This window comes from Schistocerca piceifrons, chromosome 2, assembly GCF_021461385.2.
Source record: "Schistocerca piceifrons isolate TAMUIC-IGC-003096 chromosome 2, iqSchPice1.1, whole genome shotgun sequence".
NCBI lineage: Eukaryota > Metazoa > Arthropoda > Insecta > Orthoptera > Acrididae > Schistocerca > Schistocerca piceifrons.
This window is the reverse complement of record NC_060139.1, coordinates 1,033,908,781-1,033,928,352: the sequence shown is the minus strand read 5'-3', so window position 1 is coordinate 1,033,928,352 and position 19,572 is coordinate 1,033,908,781. Positions and strand designations below refer to the sequence as shown.

Genomic DNA, 19,572 nt, shown 5'->3' with positions numbered 1-19,572 from the left:
AATACTTAAATATTACTTTTGATTCGTGGCCGTGCGGTTCTAGGCGCTACAGTCTGGAACCGAGCGACCGCTACGGTCGCAGGTTCGAATCCTGCCTCGGGCATGGATGTGTGTGAAGTCCTTAGGTTAGTTAGGTTTAATTAGTTCTAAGTTCTAGGCGACTGATGACTTCAGAAGTTAAGTCGCATAATGCTCAGAGCCATTTGAACCATTTTGATTCGTCGAGCTTAAAATAGTGTTGTGGACAAGACGATTGCTGATTAGTTTCATGGCCATGGCTATAAGCCCAACTTTCGACACCAGCGACGACCTTTGAAACAGAGTTTGGTCCGTCTTCAGGCAGTTAATTTAATTTCACTACAGACTTCCATGCGATGTTACTTCCGATAGCGTTGTAGTAGACGTGGCAATCATCATGTTCAATCCTTTCGACAGAATACGTTTCCATGAACCACAATTTATACCGAAGGTGTGCCGGGTCTTGCACTATCTTGCGGAACCAAATTCCTCGCTTACTGAACATTTTCATGTCAGCTGATGGCCGCCCGGAACGGTCATTATTAGAGACACGATTACATGCATTTGCATGTTGCATATGCATTTGCGTATTTGGCTCCTTTTCTTCGGTAATTGCATATTTTAACTAAAAACTAGTAGCGATGCACATTTTCGCTATATATTTACAATATTTTAAAAATTTAGACGGGCGGTCTGTAGCTCGTCCTAGTTTTGATGTATCACAGATTGACCGCGACCTGGAACAGTCGCTAACCGAGAGGCCACTGCCTAGCGAAATCATTACAGAAGAGGAGGAGGCAGAGTCCTGCGCTCTCGCCCCCGGTTAATCCCCTTCGCTCTCATACCGTATGCGTCGGTAACAATTAAACTAGGCAAGGTTTTAGTCGCACGTCCATTGTTTCAGCTTAGCTTTCTATTTATTTGTACAAAGTTGAACAAGTTTACGGCGTGCAGTGTGTAATGCGTTGTGCGCCATGCTGCCCGAAAAAAGAAACGTAGTTTCGTCGATAGCTGACCATCCTGGAACATTTACATATCACGTAATTGTTTTATATTGTTGAGTTTGCGAGAAAAACGTTTCGGGAAAAAAATGTTTCAAACAGACCAGCATGTCAAGACAAGTCATGTGGCTGTAAAGCAGAAGAAAAGACCACGACATCAACTACTGACAACAGCAAGTTGCAGTAGCAGTGATTCGTCCAAATGTAACCAAAACAGTCAGTTTAACATGGATCTATGTGAAGCATTCATTGCAAGCAATATTCCTCCTCACAAACTTACAAACCCTATCGTCAAAGGCTTCCTGCGCAAATATCGCTTAAATCAAAATATACAAGATAAATCAACATTGCGTAAAAATTACATACTGACAATTTATATAAATGTTCTATAAGAAATACGCAATGAATTCAAGGACAGCATTATCTGGATTTCTGTTGACGAAACTAGAGACACTTGTGGCTGTTACATAGCAAATTTAATTGTTGGTGCTTTAAAAGAAGAGCCTCCTTCTTCCTATTTAGCGGTCTGCAAAGAACTTGAAAAAGTAGATCATTCTACGATCGCCATATTTGTGAATGAGGGTATTAGAAAAATATTTCCACAATCTTCTGCAGATGAAAGGGTGTTGTGTTTATTTTAGATGCTGCTCCCTATATGATCAAAGCAGGAAAAGTACTCCTAGTATTTTACCCCAATTTCGTTCTTGTGAGATGCTTTGCTCATGGAGGACATCGCCTTGCTGAAGAAGTAGGTTCCACGTTTGTGAATGTAAATAAACTTATTAAATCCACAAAGAATATCTTTCTAAAGGTTCCTGGTCGCATCAAGACCTACAAAGAAAAACTACCAAATGTGCCTTTACCTACCGAACCAATGGTAACTCGTTGGGGTACGTGGGTCGAAGCCGAGTAGTTTTACAATAAATGTTTCGAGACCATTGCAGGGATAGTAAACGACTTCGATTGAGCAGAGGCTTTGGCACTTTGCCAGCGCAAGGAAGCTTTTAATGATTCCGGTATTAAAAAAGACATTCCTGTGATTAGCACTCATTTTTCCCGTATACCTGCAAATATCAAAAAGCTTGAAACTCAAGGTTTGGCGTTGAATGAATCTATGCACTTAATGAAGAAAATTATTCTAGTAAAGTCCTCATTGCCGGAGGAATTTGCAAGAAAACTCAAAGTAAAGTTTGAAAATATTTTAAACAATAATCCAGGCTTTGAACCCCTGTGCCAAATTGATAGTTTTATTAATGGGACAGGTAAACTTTTACCAGAAACAATAAGTGCCAACATAGCACACAAATTAAAATACTGCCCAGTTACCTCAGTTGGTGTAGTACGGTTCTTTTCTGTTTACAATAATGTTTTCGGTGATCGAAGACACAATCTTACAACCCAACATTTGGTCCTTTATGTTTACAATAGTAGAAAAAAGTAAACTAGATTGTAAATGATGCTGTGGTCCAATAGTACTAATTGAAAGTTAATGCTGTTCAAAAAAATTTCATGATTTTATGTAGTCTTTTGAATAAAATATTACGCAGTTTTTCAGCGTGCCCCTCTGTGTGCGATATATCTCGAAGTTGGCCCTGTACACATCGATTGCTTCGCTGCGACTCACTCGCATCGCATCCGCTTGTTACTCACAACAATAGCAAAAAAGGAACAATTCTTGAATCACGGTATGCGTCCCCATTTTGCAAATTTCTTGAAAATAATCCCACAAATGCCCCGTTCCTAACCTCTACTAGAAAGTATTCAGAAAATATCAGCGTTCTAGATGTACCGGTTTTTCACGTGGCCGGCGCTCTTCCTCGTAATGATATGCACAGATTCGACATTGAGATATAATGCACGCAGTAACTACCGTGTTTTTTTCATTATTTGATCCTGCATATTTCGACACTTTTCGTGCATTTTAAGGTTTTTATGATGCATATCATCACGTCTCTAGTCATTATTAATCGATGTTCGATCGTAAATATGTTTCTAGCCGAAAGTGTTGTGTTCAAAAACTTGCGTCAACATTAGATGAGTTTCTGCAGCGGTTTTGGTTAAGTTTTCAACGAAATTTTATACAGACACAGGAGTATTCCAGGTCAGCCACCCCAGAACCAGAAACCAACGGAAACATGACAAAGGAAACACGCTCGCTAACAACTCGCCACCTAACCGCACTGATCAAGAAGTATGATAGTGGTGACACCTAGCGGTACTTCTTCCTACTCCAGCGCTGTGTCGGAGGGTCCCGACCCGTCATGTCGCGGCGTTTCACCACACAGCTGACTGCCTTCGGATGCGCCTTGCAACGGGTGCTGCTACTGACATTTACATCTCGGTACATTCGCATACGTGCAGTTCTGAGATAAACAACAAAAGTAGGTAACTCAAAATAACATCCAGCCAAACGCATGACAAATTCCATATCACAGATTGCTGTAGCGTGGTATGAAGCGCAAATGTGCAACACCAAAGTAATTCGTGAGGGACATCTGTTATCAACACGATAGTTGCTTTGGACACCATCGTGCTATATTAGACACGGTACTACTGCAGGTGGTATGCTGTAGCTTTCCTCTGACCTCTGAACTGGCTTACCCAGTGGGGGGCAAACAATTCAACGCGAGCTACGAACCTCGATGCAACTTTTTTCACAATAACAAATCAATCCCAAAAGTGAAAAAATGGGATTAGTGACGGAAGAAATCCTTGGACTTACTGGGAACCGAAACCTGACTTTCGCCTGTATAGTCTGGCTGTACCTTGCCACCGAGTCACGCTATGTGCTCGTACTTTCAATAGGATGCTGCGACGGTGTTGCCAGCTTTCAACTTGCGAAGCGCAAATGGTTCTACAGGGTGACACAGAAAAACGGGAACATTTCGACAATCCAATAAAACTAGAAGTAATGAAGGAAAGACATTGCATTCATAGTAATTGAAACCTCAAAACTTTTCCATTTACGAAACATTGGTGGCATTTATCATTTTTTGAAATTTACGTCCTTTAGATGGCGTCCTCCTGTACGAATACATTCGTGAAATCTGCTGTTGAGATTCCTCATTGGCCGCTGCAACATCTCAGCTGGGATACTGTGAATTGCATCCCGTATTCTCTGTTTTAAATCATCCAGGGTTCTTGGTCGAGTCGCGTAGAATTTGCTCTTGAGGTAGCCCCACAAGAAAAAAAATCACAAACGGATAAATCTGGCGACCTACGGGGGCAGGGAATGTAACCGAATCTCGAGATCACACGGTTGCCCAACAATTCTCGCGCATATGACATTGATTGCCGTGCAGTGTGTAATGTCGCTCCGTTCTGTTGGTACCAGGCTTCTTGAACGTTTGGGAAAAGTTGTTCAATGCAGGTGTAACGAAAGTTCGTAACATCTCCACGTAACGATCAGCACTGACAGTTATAGTGTTTCCCCGTTCATTTGCGAAAAAAATACGGTCCGATGATCCCATGTGTCGAAACAACACACCATACTGCCTCTTTACTAGCGAGTAAAGGGCGTTCATGAACGCCATTAGGATCTGTGTTTGCCCAGTAACGGTAGTTCTGTTTATTCACATAGCCTGTGAGATGAGAATGTGCCTCATCTGACATCCAAGACTTGTTTAGAAATTCATTGTCATTGTTTATTTTTGTTACCATTTGTTGACAGAATCCTAATCGTAATCGGTAATTGTTGCCCTTCAATTGTTGCACCATCTCCAGTTTGTACGGATGAAATTTTAAATGAAGATGAAGAATTCTGCGAACACTCTCCCGGGACATTCCAACCACTGCTGCTTGCTTACGATTTGAACGCCGTGGGCTCCGTAAGGCAGACTTACGTACGACATCGATGTTCGATGGAGAACGCACACTTCTTGGTCGTCTTGTTGTTTTCTTCTTCTTCAACGGTATTAATCCAACATTTTATCACGTGTTTCGAAGGAACGGCATCATGATGTCCTAAATTATAAAAAGGTCGAAACTCCCTCTGCGCCGCTACCAAACTATCATTGTTTTTATAAAACATTTTTATGGTTGACACACGCTGTTGTCCGTTCCACTGATCCATGATTACTGAAATGGCGGACTGTTTACTCGCTGTCACAAACCCCCAGAGCTGTCATCTGCCCATGACTGCCACTACTCATTTCAAACATTCCCATTATTCTGTGTCACCCTGTGTACGCTACAAGACTGAGGCATTGCAACAGAGACTTATACAAACTCCGTTACATGACTGGTTGACGTACGCGCACCAAGCCCACTGCAGAGTTACTTGCAATTGTCCTACGATTGCTACTGCAACCGCGCTGAACCCATATAAGACAGCAAATAGATACATCTAGACATCCGCGAAGGCAATGGGTATCAAGAAGTTGCACACTATAAAATCGGTAGGTCGTGTGCGGAAGGTAGTGAAAATAGTGAACAGCGGAAATAGTCATTTCTGTCAGGGAGAGAGCGCGATGATTAGGGTCATTTTCAGTCGCGGAGCATCTAATGAATCACTTGTCTCGGGAGGCAACAATATCATCTTGCCGTTCTACTGATCGCTGCAAGCTTGTAAACTGGCAGCTGGACACTACCTAATTAGCAACAGGCAGGTGAATTTGCATTAGAGTGCAGTGGTTTCATTTGACTAATTCGCTCTTTAAACCTGAGTTCCGAACATTATAGCTGGACGTATCTGGCAGCACCCAGAGTGGGAAGCAATTACCTACAGAAACAATTGATAGCTATAATTGTTACGCTTTGGGCCATTAAAAGTCCATTAATTTGAATAATGAACTTCAGTGTTTCTTAATGAGGCACGAAAGCCCTTTTCAAAGTACGGGAGAGTTCATCAGGGCTTAGCCTCATTTCGCTTCGGCATAAGCCGTTCGCCGAGAGAACTTTAGCCAGAGCTGACAACGGCGTCCACATCTATAGCCCGTTGAGCTGTTGTCTGATTTAGCAGTTTGCTGCTCTAGCAGACAACGTCCCTCTCTCTCTTTATCCCTAGTTTATCGGATTAATGCCCGTGTTCCCAGTTACAGGAAACGAATTCTCTTTTTGGTAAATATGGAACAAATATGCATATCTTCTGTCCCTCTCTTTAATCCGAACAATCAATGTTCGATCCCACGAGAGTCCTATAATATTTTCTGAAACTCTTCCTGACTTTACACCTAAAAATACATTAAGATGTACGCCTAAAAACATTTTTTGCTTGTACGAAAACTGCTACGTCACTTCTTTAATGGTTAACTGAGACGAGGGAAGACCAAGGAACACTCCTTCCAACAGGCCCATTAGCAGTTAACCGTCATCGCCGCACCGTATTATTCAAATCAATTACCGTATTAATTGTTGTACAGGTAAACCAAAACGAAAATTAAAAAAAAATTGGCATTTTTTCTTAACAATTCTATTTCGCCTTGCGGGCTTCTCCAGGTGATGCCAACCATAGTCTTAGAGCGCCTACGAAGATTGCTTAGTAAATCGTCGAATCACAGTGAAAAAAGTTTAACACGAAATTAAGAAACTTTTCTGGTTTCCGAAACTTAAAGAACACTTTCGAGGACTTGACTTTCATAGCAATAAAGCGGTGCAAGAAGAGGTGAAATTGTGTGTCCGTGAACAGTCAAACATTCTACAGTGACGACATCAACAAACTGGTCTCTCGTTGGCAGAAATGTGTTCGCCGTCAGGGTGCGTATGTTGAGACATAAATATGTAGACAGGAGGAGTAAAGATGCAGAATATTAACAATTGGTTCCAGTGAAGAAGCCTTAAGTTCTCACATAAAAAAAATCAGAGGCATTACTTTTCAGCACGCCCACGTAGATCCTTCTGAATTGCATATTATTAGTACCACGATTCTTTCCTAAGAGATTCTTCCCACCCCCCCCCCCCCCCCACACCCTCCGATCACGATTGTCTCTTAATCGATGTTTTACTGTGTAACCAGCAGTAAAACAAGCCACTTTCACCAATGTAGAAGATATCTATGAAAAACTGTATGAGCTCTGTGCTTCTTACCGAGTTTGCTTTTTGTAAAGAGCAATGACTGTAAGAAATGAGTAGTCAAATAAAAAGTGTTGGACTCAAAAATGGTGTTTGATATAATTAAACTTTTTTAACTAAATGATATTTAACTATTAGAAATAATACCCCTCATTGGTAAAACTTGTTTGGGCTAACACAACCCCTGTTCCTTTCCTTGAGAATACCCGTCCGTCCGATTCTGCAGAAAGTTCAATTCCTATTGTGTTTTATGTTCATCTCTTTCCAGCAGCAGAGACCCTATTGTGGGAGCATTCTGAAATACAGTTTCTATGAACCATACTCTTTGGGGCTCGAAAATACGGCGTTGAAGAATCGCCTAACTTATTTCACATTGTCGTTGACAGAGCTATTTCATCTCCATTTTAAGGAAAACGGCGGTTTGTTTTCGTGCCTAGCGATTTCTCAGCCAGTATACATAAAAAATTACGGAACCTGTATTTAAAAATACCAAACACGAAACGATTTTGACACAAAATTCACTTGTTTCAACACTCACTTCGGCAAACAAACACTGAATTTGAAAACTGGGGTGTCACCAACGGCAATACCCAAGACTTAACTCCGCCAGCGACCTCTGTTTACTTTTTTAGGTAAAAACAGCGAATAAATGTGGGCGACGTATCGACTGGAGGGCGAAGGTATATTTAATACATCGAGAAGCACAATCTTTCCTGTTTTGTGTTAGAAGAAGAAAAAAAGTGTACGAAATTACATAGTTTTGTGTCGGGACCACAGTATTATTTCGTTTTAACCGATTCCTCGTGTAACTTTTTAGACTGTACTGAGGACAGAAAAAAGTACTCGCCGAACCGGCTCGGAATCTGGTATTATATCCTTTGCCTGCATAAATTTCTCATGTAAAGAACTTATTGGCATAGAATAAGATAACCTAAAGCAAAATTTTATTCACGTAGTTAATACAGAACCTACCTTGCTCCAAAATATATTTGTAGCTGGAGCACATGAACACGACGGCTGCTGCAACTAGTTTTCCTGGCACCGCTCCCGGAAACTACTAAGCAAACCGTGTCACATGGCTCGATAAGATCCAGCCCTCCACCCACGCTGCAGCTCTGTCATAATGACCCAGCTACTTACATCCGCAAAAATTCGATGTTCTCCAGTCACTTACGCAGAACATTATTTTACTCCATCCTCTCAATAGAAAATACTTCAGACGCTATATCGAGTATGATGCACTTGAGTATCAGTTCAACAAATTACATACTTTGCATTCTGCTGTTATCAGCCTTCTCCGGCATCTGTAAATTCTCGTAAATCTAAGTACATGAAATACAACAAAGACCATACATCGGGCGTTGGAAAGATACAGATCGTTAATTTGTGCTCTTCTTAGCGTGGAGCAGGAGTGTGTGTGAACATTCACATGTGCAGAAGGGGATATCTGCCGCCAACATACATTGCCTCCATGTCACGTGACTTTGTTGTACGTACCTCTAAAAAAGTAGCTATTCTTCCTTCCACGTATTTCTATTGACATCCTTACCACTGTTCCTACTATTAAATAAATTTGATAAAACAGATCAAAATATGCGTTGCATTAAATTATGTTTAGCATTTATATAAGTACAATTCTGTCCTTATAAGTAATTCTTTTTTTGTTTGGCCTATTCATGAGGGGCATCATCAGTGATCTATCACATGATGGCAATTGGTCAATTCTGTACATTTTGCTAGGTGACGTAATGTTTTCTGTTAGCACTACAGATAAATATGTATAATCATACAATATTCTTTATAATATAAGTCACTGATAACGCCTAAAGAGAAACGTTCGGCTGAAAAAAAAACCGGATCTGTTCTTATCAATATGATAAACGTAATTGAAGCAGCAACTGATAACGAATGACTGCAAGTATTAACAATGTCTTAACCATAAAAAAACTCCAGTTACTAAACATGATAAGACGGCACAAGAATTTACCACAAACCAAACAGCAATGTCAACAGCAAAAAATAAAAGAACACACATACTTTCACTGTTCCAATTGGTAACGAGGTACAAGCAAAGTAGGAATGCATACAACCAAAAATAAACAGACAAAACTGTAATCATTTTAAATAATTTAGTAGCACTGAACATGAAAGGACAAACTGTCACCAGTACTGTTTTACTACTGAAGTGACATGAAACGGATGAAGGAATGCGAATACAATCAAGGATGAACCAATGGTAGGACATACTATTAGCGAATATTATTCAGAATTGCTGAACTCTACTGTAATGAACATACTGTGACTAACAAATATTTGTGCAAAAAAGGGGGCGAGCAGCCACTTCAACCATTTTAACCGTAATTTATCATCAAAAATATTTACACGAAAATTACATTTTTTTCAAACACTGAGCTCACAGTGTTCGAACTATAAGAAACACTGCGTGTGGGAAAAATTATGTTTTCTATAAACCATTGGACTTTTTTTCCTCTTACAAACCTGCAATCCATTCCTAAATGTGGCACTTTCATAACCGGTAACGTCACATAAAAGATATAATTACAGTACGCATCTGACTTTTCATGATGTTTAAAAGGGCATGATTATGTAGCATCATGTCACATTCCTTAAGAACTGAACGAAAATACCGAAAAATAAACACTTGACAGTGCTGTTACTCTGTCCTTATGCAAATATATAAATCACCTTTTAAGTTACGGTTATACACCAGCGCAAAAGTAATGATTAGCGTAAAATTTGTTCTCCTGTTCGAGTCCGCGTAAGTAATAAACTGTAATATTCTAGGCAACATTTCCTGTGTAGTAATATAGCACGACAGAGAACATGAATTTCAGATAGAGGGGTCCAACCAAAATACGGAATCACCGTAATTTTTGACAAAAGAATTTGGATCACTATGTAACAGTTGATTATTTAAGCTATAAAATGTAACAAATCACACCATTTGAACATTATTAGATTATACCAATCCTCTGTCTTTATTTTAGCAATGTAATGCATCTTCCGTTACGCGCCACGTTTACTATTTCACACTATCCACCTGATGAAATGCATGATACGAGACGAAGTATAACAAAAACATTCGCTGAGACACGGAGTCGGTCATTGGTCTTCTCCCACTACAGCGAACGTGCTCGTGGAAGGTCAGTTACCCACCACACGTGTTACTTTCCTGTCAGGATGACAGAATTCCAAGGTTATTGACCTCGCAGGAACATTAACGACTCTCGAATCCAAAAACATCCCACCACAGCCTGACATGCACATACTCACTGCCACAAATGTTGTAATATCATAAATATACTGTAATTAATAAAAAAAGTAGCGAAATAAACACGTTGAGATTCCTAATTAATTTGATATGAAACTGCTCAAGTAAAATCAATAACAATAACAAAACCCTTATATCTGAGATATATAAACATGTTTGTATACAAAGGGCTGTATTTACGGGACGGTTCTCGATAAATCCCACCACGTCTCGTATCTTTATGTCTTCATACATCCACATAACAAATAAACAAAGATGTTATGGTTTACTATCGTAAACAACACGAACAGTTTCACGATGATTTCATTCACGTGTCAATCTTGATTGCTTGCATGGAAACACTACGAAAACAATTAAGCTAAAAGCCACGATACCGGCGTCATCACAAGAATGTTTTGGTTAGACGTCACTAACTGACGTACACTGCGTGGTCACACGGGATATAACAACATTATCAGCATTAGCGCTGATATGACGTCAAATATATGTGAATGACGCACACTGGTTTCAGATATCACAATCGAATGTCGCAATAGCGGAACGAAAACAAATGTTGTCAGTAGTTTTAAGCACCCACTACAATAAAAATATGACGTTAAAATATCTTACTCACCACAAGAGCCATGCACATTGAAGACTGATTAGACGGTTAAAGACGCAAATCCGCACAGTCGGATGTTTTAAGCACTCCCACGGGCGAACAGAACTCAAGGTTAACTGTCTGCGGAACAAAGATGGAGGACAGTCTAGACGGCGGAGCTCTGTCTGACGTGACGTCACCCTGAGGTGGAATACCATTGGCTGACGGCAGTCTGCGTCGAAGAAGAGGGGCGCTTCAATACAAAATATGCGGCGTTTCTAGAGCAACGCGTCTGTCAGGACGTAACATTTCTGCTGCAGTGACACGAACGCCTAAATCCATGTGACGCAACCAGAAACATGTAAAAGTTCCTGAAAATTCTTTTTATGTAGTGCTGTGACGATCAGGTGTGAATAAAGCAGCTGCTATTCCGTTATTCTGACAGGCTTTCCAGCCTTTCAGATGAAAATTAAAACAAAACACATTACTGGAACAATTTAATCGTGTGGTCACTTAATTATGCGGGACATCCAGGGGTTTAAAGTATATTAGATCACCAGTCAAATTTTGAAGTGCTGCAGATCGCAAAACTGCGCTGAGAATGCATTTCTTAAAGCTTTCTTGACGCATCGAATATTCCATCATTTTCCGGACGAATCACCTTAAGAATAATTGAAAGTTTGTCAATCGAAATATCGTAAAATGATTAAGAATATTCCGGAAGCACGCCCGAAAAATTATAGAATATGTGCTTCTCGTCGTGTGTATGTGCAAGTGGATTAGGTATGCCTTTGATGTGCTATTTCAGTACTCATTGTAACATATAACGGAAGTTGATCCACCCATCCAACTGAGTTTCGTGCAATACTGTTTAGTGCCAAGCAAATGTACTGCCCTTTGTAACTCATATCAAAAGTCCAACCCTTTTTTTAAAAAAATTCTATTTTAATACATAGTAGTTTCAGAAGTCTTTATGCATTCGTAACAAATACATGCGTTTTCACTTCTTCATCCGCGGTAACGCATAGTTATAACCCTGACTCCAAGAACGAGCGTAATATTACACATCCGTTACTGTATGTCTCCATTATTACCCGCGTGTCTTTCCGCTGCTTTCAAACACAAATTGGGTATTCCATTGTTTCAGCATTTTATCGTTGTAAATGCTTCATGTTAAGAAATTACTATGTTTATTACTGAATGCGTATGCGTTTTCTGTTCAGTTAAGAGAACAATAAAGTTCCACATTCGCTTACGATCTATGCTGTGCTAGTGGTATCTGACGGACAAACTTAACGTTCGACGCGTTTGACAAAGTCAGTCTAAATCCGTTTAACCTTTCATTTGTAGACTTAGAGAAAGCTTTTGAAAATGTTGACTGGAATACTCTCTTTCAAATTCTGAAGATGGCAGGGGTAAAATACAGGGAGTGAAAGGCTATTTACAATTTGTACAGAAACCAGATGGCAGTTATAAGAGTTGAGGCCATGAAAGGGAAGCAGTGATTGGGAAGGGAGTGAGACGGGGTTGTAGCCTCTCCCCGACGTTATTCAATCTGTATATTGAGCAAGCAGTAAAGGAAACAAAAGAAAAATTCGGAGAAGGTATTAAAATCCTTGGAGAAGAAATAAAAACTTTGAGGTTCGCCGATGACCTTGTAATTCTGTCAGAGACTTGGAAGACCAGTTGAACGGAATGGACAGTGTCTTGAAAGGAGGATATAAGATGAACACCAACAAAAGCAAAACGAGGATAATGGAATGTAGTCGAATTAAGTCGGGTGATGCTGAGGGAATTAGATAGGAAATGAGACACTTAAAGTAGTAAAGGAATTTTGCTATTTGGGGAGCAAAATAACTGATGATGGTCGAAGTAGAGAGGATATAAAATGTAGACTGGCAATGGCAAGAGGAATTTGTTAACATCGAGTATAGATTTAAGTGTCAGGAAGTCATTTCTGAAAGTATTTGTATGAAGTGTAGCCATGTATGGAAGTGAAACATGGACGATAAATAGTTTGGGCAGGAAGAGAATAGAAGCTTTCGAAATGTGGTGCTAGAGAAGAATGCTAAAGATTAGATGGGTACATCACGTAACTAATGAGGAGGTATTGAATAGAATTGGGGAGAAGAGGAGCTTGTGGCACAACTTGACTAGAAGAAGGGACCGGTTGGTAGGACATGTTCTGTCGCATCAAGGGATCACCAATTTAGTACTGGAGAGCATCGTGGAGGGTAAAAATTGTATAGGGAGACCAAGAGATGAATACAGTAAGCAGATTCAGAAGGATGTAGGTTGCAGTAGGTACTGGGAGATGAAGAAGGTTGCACAGTGTAGAGTAGCATGGAGAGCTGCATCAACCCAATCTCAGGACTGAAGACCACAACAACAACATCTATAACGCGCAAGTCACTTTATCGCGTGTGGCTGTATGTCTTCGTGAACCCATGTGATCTTACCTAGTGATAAGATTATTTATTTATTTCTCTTAAATTGGGCAAGGGCTTCACACATACTGTAACTTTTTCACATCGTATTTACGTAAGAAATAACCATTTTAGTATGACAAATAGTATTAAAATGATTTGAATATCTGTAGTGACGATGTGAGTAAACAAAGAAGGACTTCGAGAAAGTGGCTGAACTATGGAGTGGGACAGAAACGATTTCTCTTTGGTGGGAAAAGGTGTTTCTGCCATGTTGTTTAGACAAGAGCGTTAAGGTCGAGGAGAGATATAAGGGTATAGAATCCCAGCGCTTGTCTGCACGCAGTCAGGATGTTATTCGACAAAACTACACTTCTTCTCACTCCTTGGCATCCAGGCATGTTGTTCAATCTGAATATTAAACAAGCAGAATGAAAGGCAAGGGGAAATTTCGAAAGGGAATCAAAGTTCATGGAGAAGACATTAAAACTTTGAGATTTGCCAAATGACATTGCAATGCTGTCAGTGGTGGAAAAATACTTGGAAAGTCAACTGAACGTTGTGGATAGCGTCTTAAGAAGAGGTTTGAAGACGAATGTCAACAAAAGTAGGTATCAAGGCAATAGAATGTACTCAGTTAATCAGAAAAGGCTGAGGGAAAACTTGATAGAGGAAGAACCGCTTCAGCTCTTAAATGAACCTAAATTAAAACGACAGGCTTCGCAGCTTATAGCTGCAGTCTCAGTTATGCAGCCGAGTAGCAAAAAATGGGGAAAAAATATAATACACAGTATTATCCACAGCCCAAGTTAAAGAAAGATGTAGTAAATAACAGATAAAACTACACTCAATTCATATAAAAATCCAGGTCGTGATTAAATCGACGACCCATCGTTCTCAGTAAAATCAAAGTAAAACGTCCATGGGAAGGAACGTAGTTGGGTAATAAAATAGGCAGAACAATGTAGTCGGCCATCCAAAATAGCAAGAGATCCTACAGTGAAAACCAAGTTCGAACTATGAAAATGCGGAATTAAAATAATTAATAAGACGGGAATATAAATAGATAAACTCACCGTTGAGGGAGCAAGATAATGCAAAATAGACTATTGTGGTTGTAGCATACAGTGGTGAAATTTTAGGTTTCCTATTTTTTGTGATTTTTATCCGATCTGTTTTTCTGTCTGCATACCGCCACACGAATCTATTTATTATTTATGTTGCTCCTCCGCCCCCCCCCCCCCCCCTCCAACGCTGAGTTTATCTATATTTCCGTCTTATTAATTATCTTTATTTTAATTCCACTTTTTCCTACTTCAAACTTTAGAACGCATCAGTTCTCTTTGGTTTTTATTGTAGGATCCCTTGCTGTTTTGGTTGGTCGACACCATCGTTCTGTTGATTTTATTACCTGACTAAGGTTCTTTCGACGTACGTTTCCTTTTCATTTGACCGAGAATGCTGGGTCGTTGATCTAATTGGTCTAGATTTTATATGAATTTATTGTGAGCACTTTTATCCGTTATTTACTGCATCCTTTTTACTTGAGGCGTAGAAAATATTGTTTACTAAATTTTTGCTCATTTTTTTCTACTCAGATGTATATGTGAGGATGCGGCTATAAGCTGCGAAGTCGGTCGTTTTAACAAAAGATCATTTGACAGCTTTTGCGGTTCTTCATTTACCAAGATATATTTACACTGTTGTGACTGTTTGGAGCCCGAATTATAAAGTGTTTTGAAGTGTTGAAATAATTACATTAGGAAATGACACATTAGAAGCAATAGATGAATTGTATTATTTTGACAGCACAATAAGTGACGACAACCAAACTGTGAGGATATAAAATGCAGACTGCCAACAGCTATAAAATCATTTCTGAAAAAGAGTGTTTTGTTATCAAACAGTGTAAACTGCAATGTTAGAAAGTCTTTTCTGAAGGTACAGGGTGACAATTATTCAACTGTACGAAAAAAAATGTAAATTAGTTACAAACTACGGCGTGCACACATTTTATGTAACATATAAACGTTACTACGAATATTCAGATTTACGTTATGAGATGTTCGATATGCCTGCCATCATTGGCGATGATGTGTTGCAGACGAATAGCGAAATTCTCCATGACCCGCTGAAGTGTGGGAACATCGATGCAGTAGATGACCTCCTGAATGGCTGTTTTCAGCTCAGCAATGATTTTTGGGGTTATTGCCTTACACCTTGTCTTTAATGTAGCCGCAGAAAACGGAGTCGCATGTGTTCAGATCCAGAGAATACGGCGGCCGATCGATGCCCATGCCAGTGGCCTCTGGTACCACAGAGCCAGAATGCGGTCCCCAAAGTGCTCCTCCAGGAAATACTCTCCAGCTTCAATGGGGTCGAGCTCCGTCTTGCATGAGCCACATCTTGTCAAAATCAGGGTCACTTTGGATAATGGGGATGAAATCATCTTCCAAAACCTTCACGTACCAGTCGACAGTCACCGTGCCATCAAAGAATATTGCACCGATTACTCCATGACTGGACACTCACACCACACAGTTACCCGTTGATGGTGAAGAGACTTCTCGATCGCGAAACGCGGATTCTCAGTGCCCCAAATGCGTCAGTTTTGCTTATTAACGAACCCATCGAAATGATAGTGGGCTTCGTCGCTAATCCACACAACAGTGCGCATACTAGTCCCCATCATGCCCCGCGGCCAACCGTGCAGTTTGAACGTCCAAACATAAACTGTTCAGAAGCTAAGACGATTTTATTTCATACAGTTTAATAACTGTCACCATGTATTTGTCCGGAGTAAGCTTTGTACGGCAGTAAAATGTGGATGGTAAGGAAGTGAGACAAGAAGTGGATAGAAAGTCTTGAAATGTGGTGCTGCAGAAGAATGCTGAAGATTTGATGGGTAGATGGGATAACTTACCGAGAGTTGCCTTACAGAAGTGGGGAAAAAAGAATTTTATGACACAGCTTTGAGCCGTGGTCGGCTCGGATCGATCCCGTTGTGTCACAGTAATCGACCTCGCCGTACCAAAGATCTGCGGGAAGCGTGCATCGTGAGCTTTTTCTCTGACCGCAGGAGAGCAATACGGCTCTGATAGTATGCCTAGACGCAGCAACGCATGCACAGCGAGAAATTTTGTTTTCTGCTGTACGTGCCCCTGATCGTTTTGGAGTTGATTCGTTGCTGGAATAAGGGCAGTGTCAAATGTCAGAACTATAACTGCATCAGGGCGACTCCACGCCGGTCGTTATTATTGGTGAGGATTTGCGTTTGAAAACATTGAACACTGTCTCTCCTGATATCTAGTTGGCTCCTGGTCGTGCTCCGATTATAGCCACATGCCGTTTGCGGTTACAGTTAACTGATTTGCGCTTTCACTGTGAGCTATTGGTATTATTGTTTAATCTGAAACAAACACAAGCTATGCTTATGTACGATCAGTTATGTTTTCTGGTCATGGTCTGTTGTCCATTGAAGTGCCTTTTTTTAAAAAAATACTCTAGACTTCAAGGAATTGTACTAATTGCAGTGATTCAGCTAGAGCTATTACCAATTGTTCTCGGTCGCTATATCACGGAGAACTTGACTGCATATTTATTTTCGTACCTGGTGTGCTGTGGTGCCAAGAACGGTTCTCACCATTGTTTGTAAGTGCCACTCTGCTGTTTCCTGTACTGTGTTTCACCGGCTCATGTGGTGGCGGAAGAATCTATTTGTATTCGTTCTGTCGAGAATGATTTGCCTACGATTATTTTCACTTGAAGAGACATATCACTCGCAGAATTTCCATGGCGTAAAATTCATATCTTATGTTTACCAGGTATTAGTTTATTAGCCATAATCCTTGTCAAAAAAGGAGGAAACATTTTTTTAAAATTTTCACTTTACGTGACTCTTTTCTTCAGTAAAATTGTTTCGCATTTTAGTTCAGTCAGTATATATTGTGATATAATTAAGATTCAAGTTAAGTTAGAGGAAGGTTTGCTGTGCTATCCGATCAGATTTGGTGTAAATAAAAGTAAACTTGTTATTATCCTCTTTTTAATTTTGCAAAAGGCTTATAATTTTTTCTGTAGCACTATTTGGTTGTTGTAACATGTCATATTTCCTTGCAACATGTCTCTTGGTTAAAATATATGTCTTAGGAGAATTTTATACTTGTTTTCTGTGCTACCAGACTTAACCACTCCCGAGCTCTTGTTTACCTTGCCAGACAATTAACTCAGTACCAAGCTTGACTAAAAGAGGGAATCAGTTGATAGGATAAATCCTGAGGCAACAATGAATCGTCGTTTAGGTAGTGGAGGAAAGGAGGAGGAGGAATGGACGAAACAATTCTAGAGGGAAAGCAATGTTTGACTACAGTGTGCAGGTTTAAACTGATATACGGTGCAGCAGATAAAGGAAATCAATATAAACGCATGGGCATTTGTAGAAAAATCAACATTGTCGATTGGAATAGCTGGGCACAGTGTGCATGTGGAATAGTCAAATGGTATCGCATTTGATGTCAGTGGTAGAGAATATAACAAGACATGAACGATTCAGGTGGTAGGGGGAGGGGGGGGGGGACTCAGTATTAAGGCAGTTGGCTCTGTGTGGTGTTAGTGTGAGCGCATGTGCCTTTACTGTAGAAAAGAAGTACTCGCCACTAATGACAGCGCACGTTGTGAACATAAACCACGACTACGGCAATGACTCGTGGGGAACAGTTATCATGAGATGAAAAAGCAAAAATTTGTGCATACAAGGAAACGGAACTCTCTAATTGTCAAATCGCCAAGAAGTTGAGCCGTTGAAGTTCAGTGATTGATAATTTCATTAGATAGAGCGCACAATATGCACAGAACGAAAAATATGGGTAAAGTAGATTGCTTTTGGCCAAAGCAAGGACCACAAGTCGTTATTCTTCTCAGCTTGTTGCTGATATACAGTTGCCAGTAACTGCCAAAAGTGTACTACGAATTCTGTCAAATGACAAACATCTTAAATTTAAGAAAAGACTGCAGAATCCTGCTCTAAAGTCCAGACATAAACGGGATGGATTGGAATTTTCTGAAAAACGTTTGTCATTGCATGAAGTGGTCTTCATTGATGAGAAGTAGTTTAATTTAAATGGGCCGGATGGATTTCAGTATCATTGGCATGATTTAAGAAGAGATGAGCAGGTAAGAATGAGCAGAAATTTTGGTGGTGGAAGTGTTATAATTTGAGCAGCCTTCTGCGCTAAAAGTAAATCAAGCGTTGCTTGGCTGAACACTAGAATGAACTCCAAGATGTACAGTGAAATGCTAGAGACAGAATTGATTAGAATGTATTAGGACCTTAGCTACGAAATATAATGTTTCAACAAGATAATTCAACTGTGCATGTTTCTTCTGTAGACAAACAGTAGTTTGAAGATAAGGATAACGATTTCTTGCCCTCGTCTCCATGTAGCAGGGATTTGAATCCTATGGTAAACATTTGGGGAATACTTGCAAGGCGTGTTCATCACAATGGAAGGTAATTTCAGACCGCGTGTGAGGGGAGAAAACTACAAACCCTAACAAAATGAATCCCGAAGGGAATTTTTGAGGTAGTTTGGACACAATACTAGCAACGCAATAAGACAACAGGACGGTGAGTGCCTTTATATCAGTTTCCATCCAGGAAATGCATTCGCCTTATTTTGTTACTCGTGTTATCTATCAAACTATGTTATTACGTCATTGTTAGTTATGTCTTATTTGTATCTACTACTTTCACAATTAATTCGAAATATGTCTGCTTCAGACATTGTATTACTACTTTCGTAAACGTAGCATTCATACTGATGTCCACTGCTGTATATAGAAAGTCAAAGCGACTTGCACGGGATTGGCTAGCGCGGGGAGCTGCATCAAACCAGTCTTCGTACAGAAGGCCATAAAAACGTAGCGTCTCTCAGTTCACGTCTGGACGACACTTCGCGTTTTTGGGCTTTAAATTTTTCCAGAGATCTGTATGTCACATTTAAAGCCCTGCCAGCTATCATACGATCATGAGGCTATTGTTTTGCTACATTTAAAACACTTTTTCCTGTGTATAGAATCCGAACAAACGGAAAGACAGAAGGGGGAATGACATGGAGATAACTATACCTGACGTTTTTTTATAGATCTTGTAATTAAATTTTCCCTGAGACATTTAAGTCTCATCTTTATCTAATTTAATTCATTTCATCAGCTTCCAACACTATAGTGCGTAAGTTTTATAAAGTA

The 19,572-nt window shown here is 40.0% G+C and overlaps 1 protein-coding gene across 1 annotated transcript in view; it reads right to left on the bottom strand.

Annotated features, from left to right (window-relative positions):
• The window catches only part of LOC124776861 (PRL-1 phosphatase), a 629,058-nt gene extending 618,041 nt beyond the window's left edge, over nucleotides 1-11,017 (bottom strand). The window contains exon 1 of the mRNA XM_047252037.1: nucleotides 10,934-11,017. The gene's annotated coding sequence lies outside the window, so the exon portion shown is untranslated. The remainder of the gene's footprint in view (nucleotides 1-10,933) is intronic.
• Between the last annotated feature and the right edge of the window lie 8,555 nt (nucleotides 11,018-19,572).